The sequence below is a fragment of the Myxocyprinus asiaticus genome, chromosome 28, assembly GCF_019703515.2.
Source record: "Myxocyprinus asiaticus isolate MX2 ecotype Aquarium Trade chromosome 28, UBuf_Myxa_2, whole genome shotgun sequence".
Taxonomy (NCBI): Eukaryota; Metazoa; Chordata; class Actinopteri; order Cypriniformes; family Catostomidae; genus Myxocyprinus; species Myxocyprinus asiaticus.
In genome coordinates, this window is record NC_059371.1 from 19,202,711 (window position 1) to 19,224,928 (window position 22,218).

A 22,218-nucleotide genomic window follows, 5' to 3' on the forward strand; every position below is an offset into this window, starting at 1 on the left:
GCCAAATGCATCAAACCAGTAGATTTTGGAGTGGCACCATTAAGACAGATCACAATACCAAGAGTGGAGTTGATAGCTGCTGTTGTTGCAGTCAAGGTTGACAAAAATGTTGAAACAAAAGTTGCAGTTAAATCTTGAAGAATCAGTGTTTTAGACTTATAGCATGACAGTGTTGAAGTACATTGAGAACAAGACCACTCGGTTTAAAACTTTTGTAGCCAATCATCTAGTTATCATTCATGAAGCAATTAGTTCAAATCAATGGAGGTATGTCAACACAATGATGAATCCAGCAGATAATGCTTCAAGGGTTTTAAGAGCAGATGCATTCATCAGATGTGAGAGTTGAATACAATGAACAAAGTTGATACAACAAAGTTACTTGTTGAAAGGGGGAAATGAATGGCTGAAAAAAAGACCCGATGACATTGTTTAGATTGCCAATGATGATGTTGAGGTTAAGAAACCTACTTTAGTTAATGCTACAGCAGTGGACGAGAGTATTGATACTGTAAACAAGCTTATCAACTACTACTCCAACTGGCATCGACTGAAGAGAGCAGTAGTCTGGTTTCTGCGGTTAAAGGAAATGCTGTTATGCAGGCGGAATAAGAGAAAGGAGTTAAAGGATGCAATCAATCAGAGTGAATGCAGCTCTGATAAATGCAGCGTTCTCCCTAACCAAAGAATGCAAAAATACAAAGAAACAAGGTGGAGTGGGGGCCTGGGTAGCTCAGCGAGTAAAGATGCTGACTACCACCCCTGGAGTCGTGAGTTTGAATCCAGGGCATGCTGAGTGACTCCAGCCAGGTCTCTAAAGCAACCAAATTGGCCCAGATGCAAGGGAGGGTAGAGTCACATGTGGTAACCTCCTCGTGGTCGCTATAACGTGGTTCTGGCTCTCGGTGGGGCACGTGGTGAGTTGTGCATGGATGCCGTGGAGAATAGCGTGAAGCCTCCACATGCGCTATGTTTCTGCGGTAACGCGCTCAACAAGCCACGTGATAAGATGTGCAGATTGACGATCTCAGACACGGAGGAAACTAAGATTCATTTCATTTGGGCATTCCAAATTGGGGAGAAAAGGGGAGAAAAGAAAAAAGAAAAAAGAAACAAGGTGGAGTAATCCTCTTACTGAGGATGAATTAGAGAAAGCTGAGATTGAACTCATTTGCTTCACACAAAGAGAAAAGTATTCAGAAGAGACTGCAACTTTGCAGAAGTATAAAGCTCCAGTCAAAATAATTAGTTCTATCTACAAGCTGGACCCTGTGCTGCAAGATGGAGTGTTGAGAGTAGGGGGTAGGTTGAATAAATCTGCTATGCCAGAAGAGGCCAAACATTCAGCTATTTTGTACTACTCTTATCCTACAACACATACAACAAGGACTTGGACATAGTGGTAGGCACCACATGCTTGTAAAACTGAGACAAAAGTACTGGATTCCAAAATCTAACTCTGCAATTAGAAAAGTCATAGCAAAGTGCTCAAAGTGCAGACATATGCATGCCAAATCTGAATTGCAGAAAATGGCAGACTTGCCTGAGGATTGCTTGTTACAAGACAAGCCTCTTTTTACTAATGTCGGCGTGGCCTTTTTCAGACCCTTAGGAGTCAAAAGAAGGCACAGTCTAGTAAAAAGATAGTCGCTCATTCTTTAGATACTGACTCTTGCATAAACGCCTTACGCTGCTTCATTTGTAGGAGAAGTTGCTGTTATGTGTTCAGAACAAGGTACCAACTTTATCAGGGCTGACAAAGAATTGCACAAAGCAATAAATACCTTAAATCAAACCAAGATACAAGATGCCATGAGCCCAAAAGGCATTCAATGGATCTTTAAACCACCTGCAGCAACCCATCACGGAGGTGTATGGGAAAGACAAATTCATACTGTAAAGAAAGTACTCACATCTGTGCTGAAGCAGCTAAATTTGGATGACGAAGGTCTTCAGACCATCTTATGTGAAGTTGAAGCCATTGTTAATGACAGACCGATCACAAAGACATCAGATGATCCCAATGACCTTGAGGCATTAACGCCCAATCATATATTGTTGCTAAAAACATAACCAATCTTACCACTAGGCACATTCAGAAAACAGGACCTTTATGCATGCCGCTAGTGGAAGCAAGTGCAGTACATTGCAGATTTATTCTGGACCAGATGGACTGCTGAGTACTTGCCTCAATTACAAGAGTGTCAAAAGTGGTCTAAAACCTACAGAAACTTGCAGATTGGAGATGTGGTCCTAATAGTAGATCGCTGTGCACCAAGAATCTCGTAGATGATGGGAAAAGTCACAAAGACTATGCCAGACTCAAATGGAATAGTACGATGTGTTGTGGTGCAAACTAAAACCAGTACTTTGGAAAGACCTATTACTAAGCTTTGTCTTCTGGATGAGACTGCTTAAGTCTGCATTCAACAGGAAGCAAAGGAAAACAAGATAATTATTCTCAGTGTTTATGGCTCAATCTAATTTAATTGGTAAATGATATAGTCTCCTGCCTATACAATTAGGGGCCAGAATGTAAGAGCCATAATATAATATGTAAATATGAGAATGTAAAGTACTGTTAACTTATTATTTTAGTGCATTTTATTTGTTACAATTAAAAAGAATGTGTGTACTATTATTATGTATACTTTTATTATGTTTTTGCTGTTACATAATATGATGTGTCACTAAGCCGTGAGAGGGCTTGGTAGTTGTGTAACAAGCAAGACGCAGAGCATTACAGTTTTCGACTGGCGTTTCATATATTGTTGTTATTATATAAAGAAATGTTTGTTCCTGCTTGAAAATTCTAATTAAAGAGGAATCAAAAGTTCGTCGGGTCAAACTTGTTGCTCTCATATGGACGGTACATTTTCTTGCTTGAATTATACAGAGTGCCATATTAAATACTTTATGCAAGTGTGCATACGGAGATGTGAGCGCTTGGCCAATGCATTGTCAATGTGAAGCCCAGTCGAACATGTTTGTGTGCGTTCTTGTGTTACTGTGCCGGTAACAAACCTCAGTACTCAATGGAGATAGAGTTTCTTTCAGACATCTGTGCCATTAAACTGGATGTGTTATTATTAAGGTAAGATGCTTTAAATATCTTGACTTGCTCATCAATATTCTCTTTCAACTGTTGCTCCACCATGACAGAAGTTCACACTGATGTCTATCATAACACTTGCGTGGTGCTATGAATTGTGGTTTGACACATTTTGGAATGCAACAAAGCACAGAACCGAGCTAGAAGTGTAAAAAAAAAATCTTGTATGCTTTGTGTGCGGAATGCTATTTGTGTGATGCAAGTGCAGTAAGTGGCCATTAAGTGAGTTGCTACCTATGTAGAGCATTCCAAATCAGTCACTTATGAGCTTTTATGACTTATGCTCTCTTACAAGCTAGCTGCCCATGTAGGCATCGAGACAGCTCACTAGGTTTTAGAACAGAACTGAAGTATACAAACCTTATTTGATTGTGATTTAGATGCAATAGCTGGAGGTTCTTGAAGTGGCGCATGTTCCGGGGCACTTTATCGAATTGGTTGTTGTCCAAGAGTAGCTCCACCAGTGTTTGTTAAACACCACAAAATTACTTCCCCAGCACCCCATGCTCCTCTAACAGATTGTGGGAGAGGTGTAGAGACTCTAAGCCTGGGTGAAGGTGACTCAGGGTGTAAGGAGGTGTGGCATGAATGTGGCTGTGTTGCAGGGAGAGTTGGCACAAGCCCTGGGCAGGTGAGACGGCACCACAGACATCTGGTTATGGGACATGTCAAGAGCTTCCAACTTCCTGAGAAAGCAGAAAGGGAGAGAGAGAGGTGAGATGTCAACTATACTACACTGTGGATCGTTTATTGCACTGTATTGTATGTAGCAGTAACTTTATATCACTGAACCTAATGTGCCTGTTAGATCAAGATTTTGAAAGGACGTGTGAAAGCAAGTCTCCTTGAATTAAATTTACTAAACAATAGGATGTGTTTAATTTTGGATGCTGGTATTCCAGAAAGGCTAACTGACTAGCATAACCAGCAAGACTACTAGGTGGTTCTTTGCTGGTTCACCAACTGGTGCACTACTTATGGCTATGCAGGTCCAACCTGGTAGACTAACATCAAACCAGCACGGACCAGCATAAACCAAGTAAGAAAACAACCATGGAATTGTCAGAGTTTCTGTATTGTCTTTTACAAATTAACTTGTCTGGGCATATTACTTGTATTTGTGCAAACCATGTGAAGCTGTTTATGGTTAGTACAGTGTACTGTACATTGGTTGCATCATGTTATAGTAGGTTTCTCTCAAGTGCTATAAGAGATTGTGTTAGACAGGAAAGTATTCTGCAATTTTTGCATGGAGAAGGGCCCCATTCAGGCCATTAACCTACGAATCAAGGCAGCTAGACAACAAGGAGTGTAGAGTTTGGGTAAGTGTATTTGTGTGTGTTCTGAGGGGGAACAAAGCAGCAGAACAGAAAGAATGAGTGTATGTGTTTCCAGGGGGATGAGGGTGGAAGATTTTGGTTGAGTGTGTGTGTATAAGAGAGAGAATGACCTAAAAGAGCTAGTAAGTGTATGAGGGGGTTTATGTTTTTGGAGAGGGGTCAGGAGGAGGCAGCTGGTGTAAGTTTACAATGTTGGGCTCAGCAGGAATCAGAAGCACATATCCTCTGTAGCAGTGACGGCTGCCTAGTCCACCAACACACTCGTGGAAAGGGTCTCATATAGCAAGGAGTGTTATTCAATCAAAGCTACAATGACCTCCATGTGGTTTTTGTTCACTGAAAATGCTCTGTTACTTACCATGAGATGAGAGATGAGACTTTTTATATGTTGCAGACTGAATATCAATCAAGATATTTGGCAATGAACCGCTGACATTGTTTAAGTGGAAAACCCTGAGCTAATACTTTCTGTTCTAGTTTAAAGTTCTTTAGTAAAGAAAATAAAAATACTGAAATAAGCTCAATGTAAATGTAAAAAATTAAGTCGAATATTAAAAAAAAATCATGTCAAAACATTTGGTAACACTTTACAATATGGTTCTATACATTAACATTAGTTATTGTAATAGGTATCATGAACTAACAATGATTACTTATTGTTAGCACTGATATATAAACATAGGCCTACTATTAGTCATTGTTAGTTCATGTTAGGTTATAATGCATTAAAGGAATATTCTGGGTTCAATACAAGCTTAGCTCAATCGACAGCATTTGTGGCATAATGTTGGTTACAACAAAAATTCATTTAGACTCGTCCCTCTTCTTTAAAAAGCAAAAATCAAGGTTACAGTGAGGCACTTACAATGGAAGTAAATGTGGCCAGTTTTTGGAGGGTTTCAACACAGAAATGTGAAGCTTATTATTTTATAAAAGCACTTGAATTAATTCTTCTGTTAAAACTTGTTTAATATTTGAGCTGTAAAGTTGTTTAAGTTGTCATTTTACAGTCATTTTAGGGTTTGTTGGCATTACATCGTTATGGTGTCAGTGTTGTAAAATTGGTTATAACTTTACACAGAAAAGGTTAGTAAGGGATTTTATAACACTAAAATCATGTTTACACACATATCCTTAATATCTTTTAGCTAAACATTTGAAACAGTGAGTATTTTAACATTCAAAAATTGGCCCCCATTCACTTCCATTGTAATAGGAAGGGCAAGTCAAAATAAATTTTTTTGGTAATCAATATTATGCCACAAATGCTGTCGATTGAGCTTAATTTGTATTGAACCCAGAATATAATCCTTTCAGTACTGTTAAAATACTGTATATAAGGTTTAATATTATAATGTATCGTATATGTAAGAATTAATATTAATCAAGTATAAGGAATGCTGTAAAAGTATTGTTCAATTCATGTTAGTTCATAATGCATTAAAGGGATTGTTCAGGCAAAAATGAAAATTCTCATCATTTACTCACTGTCATACCATCCCAGGTGTGTACAAAGATTTTTAGAAGAATATCTAGACTCTGAAGGTCCAAAAAGCATATTAAGGCAGCATAAAAGTAATCAATAAGACTCCAGTCTTTAAATTCATATCTTTAGAAACTATATGATAGTTGTGGATGAGAAACAAATATTTCAGTCCTTTTTTACTATAAATGGTTACTTTTATACTTTTGGGTGATCTGTCTCTTTAATATTTAATATTAAATATTAACTAAAATAATTAAATATTAACCAAGAATAAATAATTCTGTGGAAGTATTGTTCTTTGTTGGCTCTTGTTAACAATTGTGTAAACTAATGTTAACGTATACAAACTTAGTGTAAATTATTACAAAAGATTCATAGTACTAGTAACAGTTAGTTGCATTTGTAGTGTTTTGGACAATCTTGCACATCCTCTCTGGAGATAAATGTTTATGCTAATGAACAGAGGGAATTTTTTTCCCTCTCTTTATGAGAGATCTTCATCAACAGTTGGGCTATTAAATATGTTGAATAAATCCATATCAGTGTTTTATTATGCATGTGCACCAGAGAGCACTGTCAAAAAATAGGCCAACTCAATACTTAAGAGCCAGCCATACTACATATATTCATATTTTAAACATTTGAATGTTTGGACAAATGTGTGCTCGCAGTCAATGATAATATGAGAGGGTGTGTAAACTGAAAGAAAAGGTAAAATCCGTTTGTAGAAAGTTCTATTCGGGACGCATTCAGAACGGATTAGCGTTTACAGCTCAAATGTGATGTGGTTACATGCATTTTTGACCACATTCATAAGTAGTTTTTGTGATTCGATCACAAAACATTTTAGACCCCGAATAGACCTATATTTAGCACTGACCACATATAATCGGATCACCCAAAACGCATCTTAATACCAGGTGTAAACGGAGTCTATGTGTGTGTGTGTTTCCACAAATCCACATCCCTACAACTGTTGGCTCTTGGTCATCTCCTCTGGCAAGGACACTTATGTAACTCATTATGAAATGGGATTGTACAGTCCACTTCGTGAAGCATAACTGCAACATGCAGAGCACAAACTTGTGTGAGAACTCAATAAAAACACAAGCATGTCCTCTGTTTCACCCCCGCCTCTCAGCTTCTCAGCCTCTCAGCTCATTCCCGTAAATTCAGTCCAGCTAGCGTATCATCACTGTCCTTGCCATCCATCATACCTCAGAGTCTCAGGTCATTGGCCTATAGTGGAGCCTTGTAACCGCACACCCTGTTCTTCACCCCAGTCTTACGAGAACCAAACAACCCTGCAGATGACTTGGGGCCCACAGTGTTATTTCTCACACACAAACATAAACAGACATGCATTTGTGCACCTATATAAACACACAGGGCTTTGACAGTGCACTTGGTTGACCACACAGAGCACTACGGTTCCTCAACCCCAAGCAGCCCAGAATGACATTTAGCTGTGAGGCGCAGACAGGAAGTCACTGGTCAAAGATGGGTCACTTTTAAAGAAATGTGTTAGTCCTATCCACAATATTCTCAGCGAGTCTACTGAATTTTGCGAGGTGGGTGGAATTTCCGGTTGGCTAGCGGAAGTTCGATTGGTTAGTGTTTTGTGTGTAGCCAGTCATTGCTTGCTAGCATGTCATGTGGTTAGATTCTTGCTTTTTTTCCCTTTTTTTTTTCTCCCCAATTTGGAATGCCCAATTCCCTATGCACTCTAAGTCCTCATGGTGGCGTAGTGACTCACCTCAATCTGGTTGGCAGAGGACGAATCTCAGTTGCCTCTGCGTCTGAGACCGTCAATCCGCGCATCTTATCACATGGCTTGCTGAGCGCGTTACCATGGAGACATAGTGCGTGTGGAGGCCCACACTATTCTCTGCGGCATCCATGCACAACTCACCACACGCCCCACCGAGAGTGACCACGAGGAGGTTATCCCATGTGACTCTACCCTCCCTAGCAACCAGGCCAATTTGGTTGCTTAGGAGACCTGGCTGGAGTCACTCCAGGGGTGGTAGTCAGTGGCAATACTCGCTGAGCTACCCATGCCCCCAGATTCTTGCTTTTTAAATGTTGTTTGATGTCTTTAAAATTTCCCTGACAATGTGTGCAGGTAATGGTTGTCCTAATAAGTAAGTGAAACTAAAATTTTATCTAAAACAGCAATGATCAGAAACCATTCACAAAGCACAGCGCTCCAGTCCCAGATGTTGCTGCTTCAATTGGCTGCTTACAGAAGGGTTGACATTGGAACATCTGTTTGAAAAAGATTTGGAATAAAACATTTTGTCAAGAAGTCATCAGCGGAGAGTTTTTATATTATCCACCATTATGGCCCGGCTACGATAGACGTCAAGAAACGGAGCGCAATGAATTACATATAAACGATAGCATCATTATGCTAACAGGTGTGTGTACATATGCTGAAAGTTCATTAGAAACTTGTTTTTAGTTTGTTCATTTCCATTCAGTGTCAGCCTTTGCAAATGTGTCACGTGTTTTGAAGTGACATTATTACTCAGTATAACAATGAACGCTGTTATTTCTGAACTGTGAATAGTGACAATGTTTTCAACTGTTTCATGCTGTGATGCTGAATTAATGAATTCTACACTGGAAGACCATAATTATTAAATGAGACATGTACAGTAATAAGATATTTTGTCATTTGAAATTCATTGTAATATGATTTTCCTCTGCCCTGCATTTTTCCTGTCTGCAACTGACTTTCTTTTGAGTGTCTTAACAGGATGTCCATGTCTTTTCTCAAGTGGAAAAAGCTGATTTGGAAAATAGTCTGAACATTAATTAGGTCTCAGTTACATTTATTTGTACAGTGCTTTTCATAATGAAAATTGTTTTATAGTTGTTTTACAGAGAACACTGAACTTTATTGTGTATAATATTTATAATGTATGTCCAAATAAATGTATTTATTTGTATTGCATGTGGTTCTTTTTGTACGATACAGTTTATTGTTCTCAAGTTTCTGCGTTAGTACATATCAAAACGATTGTTTACGCTTAACCAGAAGTTCCGGACTCATTGCCTGCAAAGCGTCATGGGATTCAGGAATGTTGTGGATACGCAGTTTTTCTTCGCCATGCAACAGAGATACACAACAGAGCTTCACCTTTAAGATAAATAAATTGTGAAGGTTGTTCAGTGAAATCTAAAAATGTTATTTTTTGGGGCAGGTACCAGGATATTTATAAGGGGAGGACAGAGCGCAAGCAGGTGAAAAGACTATTATATACAAAAACAAGGCATTCCAATTTAATTGCAAGTTCAAAAGGATGGGGGCAAAGAATTTTATATAATATATTTTATTTATTTAACAAATATAAGTTGTGCCTACATAATCTTTTTTTTTTTTTTAACAAATAATTGTTTCAAAAAATGAAATGGATGATTATCAGAATCAGAATGAGCTTTATTGCCAATTTTGCTTACACACACAAGGAATTTGTCTTGGTGACAGAAGCTTCTAGTGCAAGAGAATGCAACCATATATACATACATACAAACATATACATTTAAACATATATACATATAGTGACATAAACATAAAAAATAAGATATAACAGATAAATAAAAAGAAAAATATAGCGCAATAATGTTGTTAATATTTTATATACAGATATACAGTTATGTGCAGGTGATGTATTGAAGAAGAGGTAGGATATGTTAAAAAAATATAAATGAAATATAGATATAAGTAGGAATGAATTGACTGAATATTGCACATGGTTGTGTTGATAAAAAGGAAAGTATCTGGGGGCAGTTTTAACTGTTCATGATGTGGATGGCCTGAGGAAAAAAAACAGTTCCTGTGCCTGGCTGTTCTGGTGCTCAGTGCTCTGTAGCGACAGCCAGAGGGCATCAGTTCGAAAAGGAAGTGTGCTGAGTGAATGGGATCAAGAGTAATTTTACCAGCCCTTTTTGTTACTCTGGATGTGTACAGTTCTAGCAGGGTGAGTAGGGGAGAGCCAATAATTCTCTCACCAGTCCGAACTATCCTTTGAAGTCCTTTGATGTCTGACTTAGTAGTTGAACCAAACCAGACAGTTATAGAAGTGCAGAGGACAGACTCAATGACTGCTGAGTAGAACTGTATCAGCAGCGCCTGTGGCAGGTTGAACTTCCTCAACTGGCAAAGGAAGTACAACCTCTGCTGGGCCTTTTTCAAATTGAGTCTATGTGGGTCTCCCACTTCAGGTCCTGTGAGATGAGTAGTGCTCAGGAACCTGAATGACTCCACTGCTGCCACAGTACTGTTAAGAATGGTGAGGGGGGTTAATGCTGGGGTGTTCCTCCTAAAGTCCACTATCATCTCCACTATTTTGAGCGTGTTCAGCTCCAGGTTGTGAAGAGGGGGAAGAGTAGTGGGGAGAGTACACATCCGTGCAGAGCACCAGTGCTGATTGTACATGTTGGAGGTGAATTTCCCCATTCTCACTAGCTGCTGCCTGTCTTGTCAGAAAGCTGGTGATCCACTGACAGATAGATGTGGGAACAGAAAATACAGTATATTGCCAAAAATATTCGCTCAACTGCCTTTAGACGCATATGAACTTAAGTAACATCCCATTCTTAATCCATAGGGTTTAATATGACGTCGACCCACCCTTTGCAGCTATAACAGCTTCAACTCTTCTGGGAAGGCTTTCCACAAGGTTTAGGAATTTTTGACCATTCTTCCAGAAGCGCATTTGTGAGGTCAGACACTGTTGTTGAACGAGAAGGCCTGGCTCACAGTCTTCGCTCTAATTCATCCCAAAGGTGCTCTATCGGGTTGAGGTCAGGACTCTGTGCAGGCCAGTCAAGTTCTTCCACACCAAACTCGCTCATCCATGTCTTTATGGACCTTGCTTTGTGCACTGGTGTGCAGTCATGTTGGAACAGGAAGAGGCCATCCCCAAACTGTTCCCACAAAGCTGGGAGCATGGAATTGTCCAAAATCTCTTGGTATGCTGAAGCATTCAGAGTTCCTTTCACTGGAACTAAGGGGCCAAGCCCAGCTCCTGAAAAACAACCCCACACCATAATCCCTCCTCCACCAAACTTCACAGTTGGCACAATGCAGTCAGACAAGTACCGTTCTCCTGGCAACCGTCAAACCCAGACTCGTCCATCAGATTGCCAGATAGAGAAGCGTGATTCGTCACTCCAGAGAACACTTCTCCACTGCTCTAGAGTCCAGTGGCGGCGTGCTTTACACCACTGCATCCTACGCTTTGCATTGCACTTGGTGATGTATGGCTTGGATGCAGTTGCTCGGCCATGGAAACCCATTCCATGAAGCTCTCTACGCACTGTTCTTGAGCTAATCTGAAGGCCACATGAACTTTGGAGGTCTGTAGCGATTGACTCTGCAGAAAGTTGGCGACCTCTGTGCACTATGCGCCTCAGCATCCGCTGACCCCGCTCTGTCATTTTACATGGCCTACCACTTCGTGGCTGAGTTGCTGTCATTCCCAATCACTTCCACTTTGTTATAATAACACTGACAGTTGACTGTGGAATATTTAGTAGCGAGGAAATTTCATGACTGGACTTGTTGCACAGGTGGCATCCTATCACAGTACCACGCTGGAATTCACTGAGCTCCTGAGAGCGGCCCATTCTTTCACAAATGTTTATAGAAGCAGTCTGCATGCCTAGGTGCTTCATTTTATACACCTGTGGCCATGGAAGTGATTGGAACACCTGAATTAAATTATTTGGATGGGTGAGTGAATACTTTTGGCAATGTAGTGTATATATATACAGTTGTGCTCAAAAGTTTGCATACCCTTGGAGAATTGGTAATATATGTACCATTTTTAAAGAAAACATGAGTGAGAAGGCAAAACACATTTCTTTTATTTCTTATGGGATTCATATTCAACTGTAGGTTATAACAGAATGGCACAATCATAAAACAAAACATGGCAACAAACAAAAAAATGAAATGACCCCTGTTCAAAAGTCTGCATACCCTTAGTTCTTAATACTGTGTATTGCCCCCTTTAGCATCAATGATAGCGTGCAGTCTTTTGTAATAGTTGTCTATGAGGCCCCAAATTCTTGCAGGTGGTATAGCTACCCATTCATCTTGGCAAAATGCCTCCAGGTCATGCAGAGTCTTTGGTCGTCTTGCATGAACCGCACGTTTGAGATCTCCCCAGAGTGGCTCGATGATATTAAGGTCAGGAGACTGTGATGGCCACTCCAGAACCTTCACCTTTTTCTGCTGTAACCACTGGAGGGTCAACTTGGCCTTGTGCTTAGGGTCATCGTCATGCTGGAAAGTCCAAGAGCGTCCCATGCACAGCTTTCATGCAGAAGAATGCAAATTGTCTGCCAGTATTTTCTGATAACATGCTGCATTCATCTTGCCATCAATTTTCACAAGATTCCCTGTGCCTTTAGAGCTCACACACCCCCAAAACATCAGTGAGCCACCACCATGCTTCACAGTGGGAATGGTGTTCTTTTCACTATAGGCCTTGTTGACCCATCTCCAAACATAGCGCTTATGGTTGTGACCATAAAGCTCTATTTTGATCTCGTCACTCCAAATTACAGTGTGCCAGAAGCTGTGAGGCGTGTCAAGGTGCTGACGGGCATATTGTAACCGGGCATTTTGTGTCATTGGCGCAGTAAAGGCTTCTTTCTGGCAACTCGACCATGCAGCTCATTTTTGTTCAAGTATCGTTGTATTGTGCTCCTTGAAACAACCACACCGTCTTTTTCCAGAGCAGCCTGTATTTCTCCTGAGGTTACCTGTGGGTTTTTCTTTGTATCCCGAACAATTCTTCTGGCAGTTGTGGCTGAAATCTTTCTTGGTCTACCTGACCTTGGCTTAGTATCAAGAGATCCCCGAATTTTCCACTTCTTAATAAGTGATTGAACAGTACTGACTGACATTTTCAAGGCTTTGGATATAATTTTATATCCTTTTCCATCTTTATAAAATTCCATTGTATTGTTACGCAGGTCTTTTGACAGTTCTTTTCTGCTCCCCATGGCTCAGTATCTAGCCTGCTCAATGCATCCAAGTGAGAGCTAACAAACTCATTGACTATTTATACACAGGCACTAATTGCAATTTAAAAAGCCACAGGTGTGGGAAATTTACCTTTAATTGCCATTTAAATCTGTGTGTGTCACCTTGTGTGTCTGTAACAAGGCCAAACATTCAAGGGTATGTAAACTATTGATCAGGACCATTTGGGTGATTTCTGTTTTCTTTATGATTTAAAAAGGAGCCAAACAACTATGTGATAATAAATGGCTTCATATGATCACTATCCTTAAATAAAAGACTATCCTTTTTGCATGATCAGTCATATTTTCAAAATCAATGCCACAATTTCACAATTTCTGCCAAGGTATGCAAACTTTTGAGCACAACTGTATATACACATATACATATATATATATATATAATATATATATACGTATACGTATATATACACACGTATATATATTACATACATATGTATATATACACAGCAAATATAGTCACTACATTATTCCCATACTTCCATTTGTGTTGTTTCAATGTGTTCATGGCTTGATTCTAAAATGTGAAAAATAGTAATGGGTAATAGAATGGGTAGGTGTATCCAAATTTTTGACTGGTAGTATACATCTCTATGTGATTGTTGGCACTTTCACTTCAGGAGGTGGTAGACAACTGTTTAGCTGCGTGCTAGATGCATCAACGAATGAAAGTTTGAGGAATGCATGAAGTCTTGGGGAGGTGTTGATGGAGCTGGGATTTAAAGTGGTATTTAGAATGGGTCCAGGATGCCGATTTAGATGTTATATGGGTTGACAGGCACTCATAAAGGGTGAGAAGATTAAAGCAGACAGTAAATGTCCTGCCTTAACTCTGGGAGGTTCACAGATTTATTCTGAGATAAAAGCATGGTGCTGGAATGTTTGCATAGATCACAGGATCACACATATGAATGCACACACACATGCACACATTTACACTAACAATTATGAGTACACTTTGGTGACAATGTGACATTAGTTTTCAAATAAAGAGCTTGTAATGTTGAGCGTATGGCTGATCAAACTCTAATAACACTCTGTTAAATGCAAACAGTGTATCATGACCAAAACAGCCATGACAACAGTTCCAACAATAATGTACCCTTTCATGGTAACCTAGAAGGAAACTCACAGGTTGCTTTTTCATAGCTTATTTAAAGCTGAATTGTATCATTTCTGCACTTCTGAAAACACTGAATTGGAATAGCAAAAATAAACATCGTTTTCAAACAGCTTTTTTAATACAACCCCATTTGCTGTTGATCGATCAAACAGTAAGTTCCGCCCACAACTCATGCCATTGGTTGAGTCAAGTTGTGGTGTCGGGCTGGACGGGTTGCTCAAAACAAACAGAGCAAATTTTAAGCAACACAGAGACACTGTTTTAACCTACAAATAGCTTACTTAAAGGTATAGTTCACCCCAAAAAAATGTAATTCTCTCATAATTTTCTTACTCTCATGCTATCCCAGATGTGTATAGCTTTCTTTCTTCTGCTGAACACAATTTAAACTCTGTAGGTCCTCACAATGAAAGTGAATGGGTACCAAAGTTTTGAAGCTCCAAAAGCACAAAGGCAGCATAAAAGTAATCCATAAGATTCCAGTGGTTAAATCTATATCTTCAGAAGAGATATGATAGGTGTGGGTACATATACATGGGTACATATACATGTGAGAAACAGATCAACATTTAAGTCCTATTACTGTATACTATTAAAGGGATAGTTTACCCAAAAATGAAAATTCTCTCATCATTTACTCACCCTCATGATATTCCAGATGTGTATGACTTTCTTTCTTCACTAGAACACATTTGAAGAAAAATAGAAAAATATCTTAGCTCAGTAGGTCCTTAAAATGCAAGTGAATGGAGATTTCTCTTTTGAAGCTCCAAAAATCACAGACAGTCAGTATAAATGTCATCCATACGACACCATCTGTTAAATTAATGTCTTCTAATGTCTTCTTTTGGTGCGAAAAATATACATATTTAAGTACTTTTTTAAACTCTAAATCATGCTTCCGGTGAGCAGCAGTACACGCGTGTGACGTAATCGCAATGGCATTTGAAATACGCAAGAACTGACGTATGTGTGTCACAACCGGAAGAGCAGCGCTGTTTACAAATGAGGAGGAGGAACGCTGTACAGTATCTTGATTGGGTTTTGGTTTAGATCTGTATTTATCTGTTTCTTTACTCAAAATGGTGCGTTTGTGTGCTCATCCTGGATGTCTCAACCGAGTGTAGAATGTGAAATTACATCTGTATCCATGGCAACGTGTATACGTCACACGAGAGACCGCTTGGACTCCACCCTTTCCTGAAGTGTTGTATTATAGTTAATAAGTACTTAAATATTAATCTTTTTTCACACCAAAAGTGATTGTATGACTTTAGAAAACATTATTTAACCGCTAGAGTCGTATCGATGACATTTATGCTGTCTGTCTGTGATTTCTGGAGCTTCAAAAGAGAAATCTCCTTTCACTTGCATTTTAAGGACCTTCTGAGCTAATATTTTCTTCAATTGTGTTCTGATGAAGAAAGAAAGTCATAAACACCTGGGATATCATGAGGGTGAGTAAATAATGAGAGAATTGGTGATAAAATGATGAAAGAACCATCCCTTTAACCTAGCTACTGAGTTGTCTCTGTATTTTAACCTAGGATATGAGAAAGTATTTTACACAGAAAAAGTCACACACTTGATTTAATGGAATTCTTAATTGTATTCCATTTAAGTATAGACTTTGCCTCAGATGTGTCTCCTAAATTGCTTTCTAGACAGAGAGAGAGAATATGAAGCTCCTTCAAACTGACTTTGAATGGCACTGTCTCAACAAAATTCATGATTCACCAAGACAGCAAATGAGTAAAAGATGTTGTAGATGCTGAATAAGCATTTGCATGATTTGCTGAGAATGAGAGTCAGTGTGAAAGTGGGAGTGGGAATGGAGCGTGTGGAATAAAAAAACAGAGAGAAAATGTAATTTAGCATCAAAATTGTAATGGAAGGCCAGGAGCAAAGAATGCAATAAATAAAGTATACCCACTGAGTACTGACGTCATCTGACTTTTACAAACCTTTGTTATTTTTATCTTTTTGTGTTCTTTTAGTAAATGATTGTATGTTCGCTAACCTCATGTCTGTACTTTGATAACTCACAGAAATCCACTAAATGCCTCTCTACAGTAATGTTTGAGCATCACTTTAATCCCTGTAGGAATCATACCCCACACATTCACTATAACACAGCCAACCCCATAACCAGCCCTTAAAACTGCTCCAGTTGGCTGATCAGCCAATACATCTGCTCTTCACCACAATACAAGTGCAAACTGTTATCCAAGAGAGTGAATTTATGCTTAATTACAAAATAGATCCCATTCATTCTTCATGCACAACCCAAAAAAATCCGTTATCACTCATTAAGTTAAGCTCTCGCTCTCTAACACCTGGGACATAGTAATTGTGTTTTCAAGCTTGTCTTTCTAACCTCGAACCCATTACTCAGGGTGTGTGACAGGGTACAGGGCAGAGTGAGTGATGACTGATGAGTGAGCTCTCTGTCACTTCTGCCTCCTCTGTAACACGCTCTTGAGGATGTGTTACAGTATGTGAGACCTTGGAGAAGCACATCTTCTCGTGTTGGATCGAAACTGTGAGGCAGATGCAGGCTGACAGCAGGGCCAGAATAAATGATCACCCTCCCCCATCTTAATCTGAACACACAAGTTCTTGGAATTCTGCTCAACCACAATGTATTTAATAAGAGAACTGTAATGAGCTGGATTCTAAGCATGTCTTATGTGCACCCCCTAGTGGCTAATAAGAGAAATGCACTACAGTTTAGTAGTTGGATATTCCTCCGTCTAGAGATCTAAAATTCGATATTCGAGAAATAATGTGGTATTTTGTAGTACTGTGTGTGTATATATTTTCTAAAAAGAGATTTTGTTTTATTTTATATATAAAATCTATTCTATAATATGTATATTTTTAATATATACAAAATATTAATATACTGTATATATATATATATATATATATATATATATATATATATATATATATATACGATTTTTTTCACTTGTTTTGACTATAAAAACTCTGTTTAAATATCTTATGCAGTGTTGTTTCTAAAACAAGATAAATCAAATTGATCTTGTTTTAAGGATTTTTAGATATTTTTACAGGAAAACAATACAAAAATTATCATCAAGAATACAATTTTTGCCCTAATATCAAAGGTCTTACTAGAAAAAAAAAAAATTATGATCCAATGTGAATTTTCTTGATAAAAAAATATGATCGTGCCTGGTAACATGTGCATGTAAAATGGCTAGAAATAGCATTTTATCTTAGCATAAAGCTGACAATTTACACAAGGTTTATTTCTATTTCTTCTGCTCCAAACTTACTTCAGACTTACTTCTCTGTCTGCTCATATGAATGTAACACATCATAAGAAAGTGTTTCACTGCTGTTCAAATGCACTTTGGATCGCATCATATATATGTATAAATGTTTTCCATCTGAAAGGACTAAATATTAAATGAAACAAATGACAATAAATGCAAAGTAATCTCTTCAGTAATCAAAATACATTTTGAATGTATCTGTATTCTGATTACCAATGTTTTAAATTGTAACTGTAGTGGAATACAGTTCTATCAGGAAAACTCGCAGACTTGAGTGAAATTTAAGATGACATTTATTTTATGAATATAAAACAGAAATGTAATGTCTCTCTTTGGCGTAAGCCCCATCTGGTGGTCCGAAGAAGTTGTACTCGGAACCGTCATATCCTGCCGGAGATAGGAGGCAGGGGCGAGGAACCTACCCCTGTGCAGGACGGGACTCAACTGGTGGTGGTGGGGTGGTGGAGGTTGCCGTGTTAGCACACTGAAACAGCAATGTGATAGATTGTGAGCAGACTTATAATGTGTTGGCTTACATGCGATTGGCTAGGAGTTACCTAGCTAATGGTGCGATGATGTACAGCTGCTAGTCTTCCCGCTAGAACTATGCTGCGCTTACATTTACTTATATTTTGCATTTTAAATACATAATCCCCTTACATGCATTCCGTTACTCCCCAACACTGTATATATATATATATATATATATATATATATATATATATATATATAAATGTGTTCTTATGAAAATGTGAAAATATATTATAAATATAATTAAATAAAATATAAATAGGCTTTTCAAAAGTATATTCAATACAATTCATAAAAATATATTTATTATTATGTGCATTACAATAACCTATTATGAAAATATCTATTGTGTATTAATGTGTGAAATAGTATTTGCATTTTAGACTCACGGTAGGTTGACCCAAGCCTCTGGGTAGATGCTGTTCTCTTTCAGAAGGCTGTGACTAAGATCTAGCACCCTCAGATGGACACACTTATCCAGATGCCTGTCCTGGATCTCCACTATTTGATTTTTCTGCATCCTCAAGTCCTGCAAACACACAAAGATGCATTAAAATGCACCTACAAGCAAGTAATTGACTGCAACATTTGGTCAGGATACAGAATTGACCTCTAAAGATGGGGGCAATCCAGCTGGGATTGAACTGAATCGGTTTTTATCCATCCGTAAGTACTTGAGTGTCTTCAGATGTTTGAAGGTCGAGGGTGTGACACTGCCCTCATAGAGGAGGTTTCCTGTCAGCTTAAAGTCTTGTAGGTTGGTCAGCCCTACAGAAAAGATTGTTATTAGTTCCTTTAGTTAAAGAATACCCATTCTCATTTTAATATTGACTCATTCTGTACTACATCGCAAAACAAAGAATAAATAAACTTGGATGTTTATCATGTCTGTGCAGTTGGTATTAAAGCAGTGCAAACCTTTGAAGATGTGTGAAGCAAGTTGGTTTATTTTGTTTTTGTTTATATTTAGCTTCTCCAAAGAAGATGGCAAGCGTGGAATTGTTGTAAGCTCATTACTGTCAAGGTTCAGTCTTCTCAGCTTTGTCAGATTCTGGTAAAAGAGGAGGGGGAAAAAACAGCAGAGGTGCTACTTAGAACTCTGTGGTTAAGTCCTGTCTGCTTTGGGCACAATGATTCATAAGCCAGAGCACACAATGATTGAATGGTATGCCAGTTTAACACGGCAATGTTTCAGCTGTGCTTACCGTCAAATGAATAGCCTCATATAAGTCTGTTGGTTACATTATTTTAAGGTAAAGATATGACTTTCAAACCTTGCCATGATTCAATGACACGTTCTGTCTTTCTCATTTTGGGCCAGGTCCACTTTCAAAAACACTCTTCATAACCACGTACTTTGGAAAACATCCTGGTTACTTTCGTAACCTCCGTTCCCTGATGGAGGGAACGAGATGTTGTGTCGATGTAGTGACACTAGGGGTCACTCTTGGGAGCCCCAAACACCTCTGCTTTTTTGAAAAAAGGCCAATGAGAATTGGCGAGTGGAATTTGCATGCCACTCCCCCGGACATACGGGTATAAAAGGAGCTGGTGTGCAATCACTCACTCAGGTTTTGTGCTGAGGAGCCGAGACCAGGTCCCGGCCATTTCAGCAGGTAGTTCAGCATTGTGGTAAGAGGGACACAACGTCTCGTTCCCTCCATCAGGGAACGGAGGTTACGAAAGTAACCAGGATGTTCCCTATCTGTCACTCACTCGACGTTGTGTCGATGTAGTGACACTAGGGGTCCCTATACAAAACGCCACAACTAGCTGAACTGTGTTGGGTGAACTGGCGGTGTGTGATGGGCAGACTGATGTGTGCCTCGTAGCCAGCGCACCAGGCCGTCACGTAACCTCCTCCTACGCTCTTACGAGCGTCGAATGGTCCATCAGGAACAAGTCGACTGTCCAACTATAGGGACAGGCTAGCCCAGCCGAGGCCTCTTTTCCCTCTCTTTTCTCCCCAAAAAGAGTGGAATTTGTTAACTGACTGGGAGCCATAAGTGTCTGCATCGGGGGGTGTCCCTCCCAAGGGGAAGACACCGTGGAGACCACACCCCACCCAAAAGGGGGGGGTTTGAGTGGAATATGTCACATGGTCTTACCGAGTTTGTCGGAAGTATGTCATGTGGAGAGGTCCCATGGTAGGTCCTACCCAAAAGTCAGCTGCCAGAGGGCTAAGGAGGAAAGTCATCCAGGGATCACGGTCTGTGAACACGACTGGGAGTCAAGAGCACACATCTTCACCTCAAGGGAAGGGAAAGGCGCTATGCGCAAGCGGTACACCTGGCCAGTTGTCCCGGAACTTACCTGCTCGTGCCTGCCAATACACAGGACGAGACCAGCTCAACCCGGAGACTGTAGAACCTCGCAACGGTGTTGGGTGTTGCCCAGCCTGCTGCTCTGCAGATGTCTGCCAAAGAGGCGCCACTGGCCAGGGCCCAGGAGGCCGCCACACTCCTGGTGGAGTGGGCTCGTAACCCTGCAGGGGGTGGCACGTCCTGAGCCTGATATGCCATCGTGATGGCGTCGATGACCCAGTGGGCAATCCTCTGTTTGGAGACAGCGCTTCCTTTCCGCTGTCCACCAAAGCAAACAAAGAGCTGCTCGGAGCTTCTAAGGCTCTGCATGCGATCCAAATAGATGCGTAAAGCTCGCACTGGACACAGCAATGCCAAGGCTGGGTCTGCCTCCTCCTGGGGCAGCGCTTGCTGGTTCACCACCTGATCCCTAAAAGGAGTCGTGGGAACCTTGGGCACATAGCCCGGTCGGGGTCTCAGGATCATGTGAGAGTAACCCGGACCAAACTCCAGGCACAATTTGCCGACAGAGAACACTTGCAGGTCCCCTACCCTTTTGATGGAAGTGAGCACAGTCAGGAGGGCAGTCTTCAAAGAGAGTGCCTTAAGCTCAGCTGACTCCAAGGGCTCAAAGGGAGCTCCCTGTAGACCCCAAAGGACTATGGAGAGGTCCCATGAGGTGGGATTCAACCTCCTAGCTCCTCTCAGGAACCTGATGATCAAGTCGTGCTTCCCCAAATACTTACCATCTACTGCATCGTGATGCGCTGAAATAGCGGCTACATACACCTTCAGGGTGGAGGGGGACAGCCGCCCCTCCAGCCTCTCCTGCAGGAAGGAAAGCACTGATCCGACTGCGCATCTCTGGGGGTCTTCGCGTCGGGAAGAACACCACTTAGCGAACAGACGCCACTTCAAGGCATACAGGCGCCTCGTAGAGGGAGTCCTATCCTGAGTGATCGTGTCTACCACCGCGGGTGGTAGGCCAATTAGGTCTTCCACATCCCGTCCAGGAGCCAGACATGGAGATTCCAGAGGTCTGGTCGCAGGTGCCAGAAGGTGCCCTGTCCCTGAGAAAGAAGGTCCTTCCTCAGGGGAATTCGCCAGGGGGGAGGGCTGTCACGAGGAGTGTGAGATCCGAGAACCACGTCTGGGTGGGCCATTAGGGTGCTACTAGGATGACCTGCTCCTCGTCCTCCCTGACCTTGCACAGGGTCTGTGTAAGTAGGCTCACTGGGGGAAATGCGTATTTGCGTAGTCCACGGGGCCAGCTGTGTGCCAGTGCATCTATACCGAGGGGTGCCTCGGTCAGGGCGTACCAGAGCGGGCAGTGGGAGGATTCCCGGGAAGCAAACAGGTCTACCTGTGCTCGACCGAATCGACTCAGCTGGACCACCTGAGGGTGGAGTCTCCACTCTCACCTGAGGGTAACCTGACGTGACAGCATGTCCGCTGTGGTGTTGAGGTCACCCGGGATGTGAGTGGCTCATAGCCATCGAGGGTAGCGAGAGTGGGGGAGCTGAAAGACCGGGAACGGGCAGTAAAAGTTGCCTCCCATGATCTTGTCAGCTCCTCATGCACTTCCGGGAAGAAAGGAACGGGGGCGGGCATGGCCGTGGGCAGCGCCCCGAGCCCAGGAACCAATCTCGAGCCGCGAGGGCTCAGGGGAGAGCGGAGGGTTCCATTCTAGCCCGACGCTCGTGGCCGCCCGGGAAAGCATGTCCATTATTTCCGTCGGCCAAGGACTGGGCGACCACTCCCGAAGGAGGAAGCCCAGTTGAAGCCTCTGCGTCCGACTGGACAAGCCCGCTCTCCGATGCTGCACTCGATAAGTCGTCTTCTTCCCGGGCTCCGAACGAGATGTCGAACTCGCCCTGTGACGAGCCGGCGATCTCGTCCGAGCGCCCGACCGGAGCAAGCGAGCATGCTGGGGAATGGAAGGTCCATGGGAGGGATACC

General features: G+C 41.0%; 1 pseudogene; it reads right to left on the reverse strand.

Annotated features, from left to right (window-relative positions):
* LOC127419391 (extracellular matrix protein 2-like) overlaps positions 1-22,218 on the reverse strand; it is a 31,365-nt pseudogene that overhangs the window by 7,090 nt on the left and 2,057 nt on the right.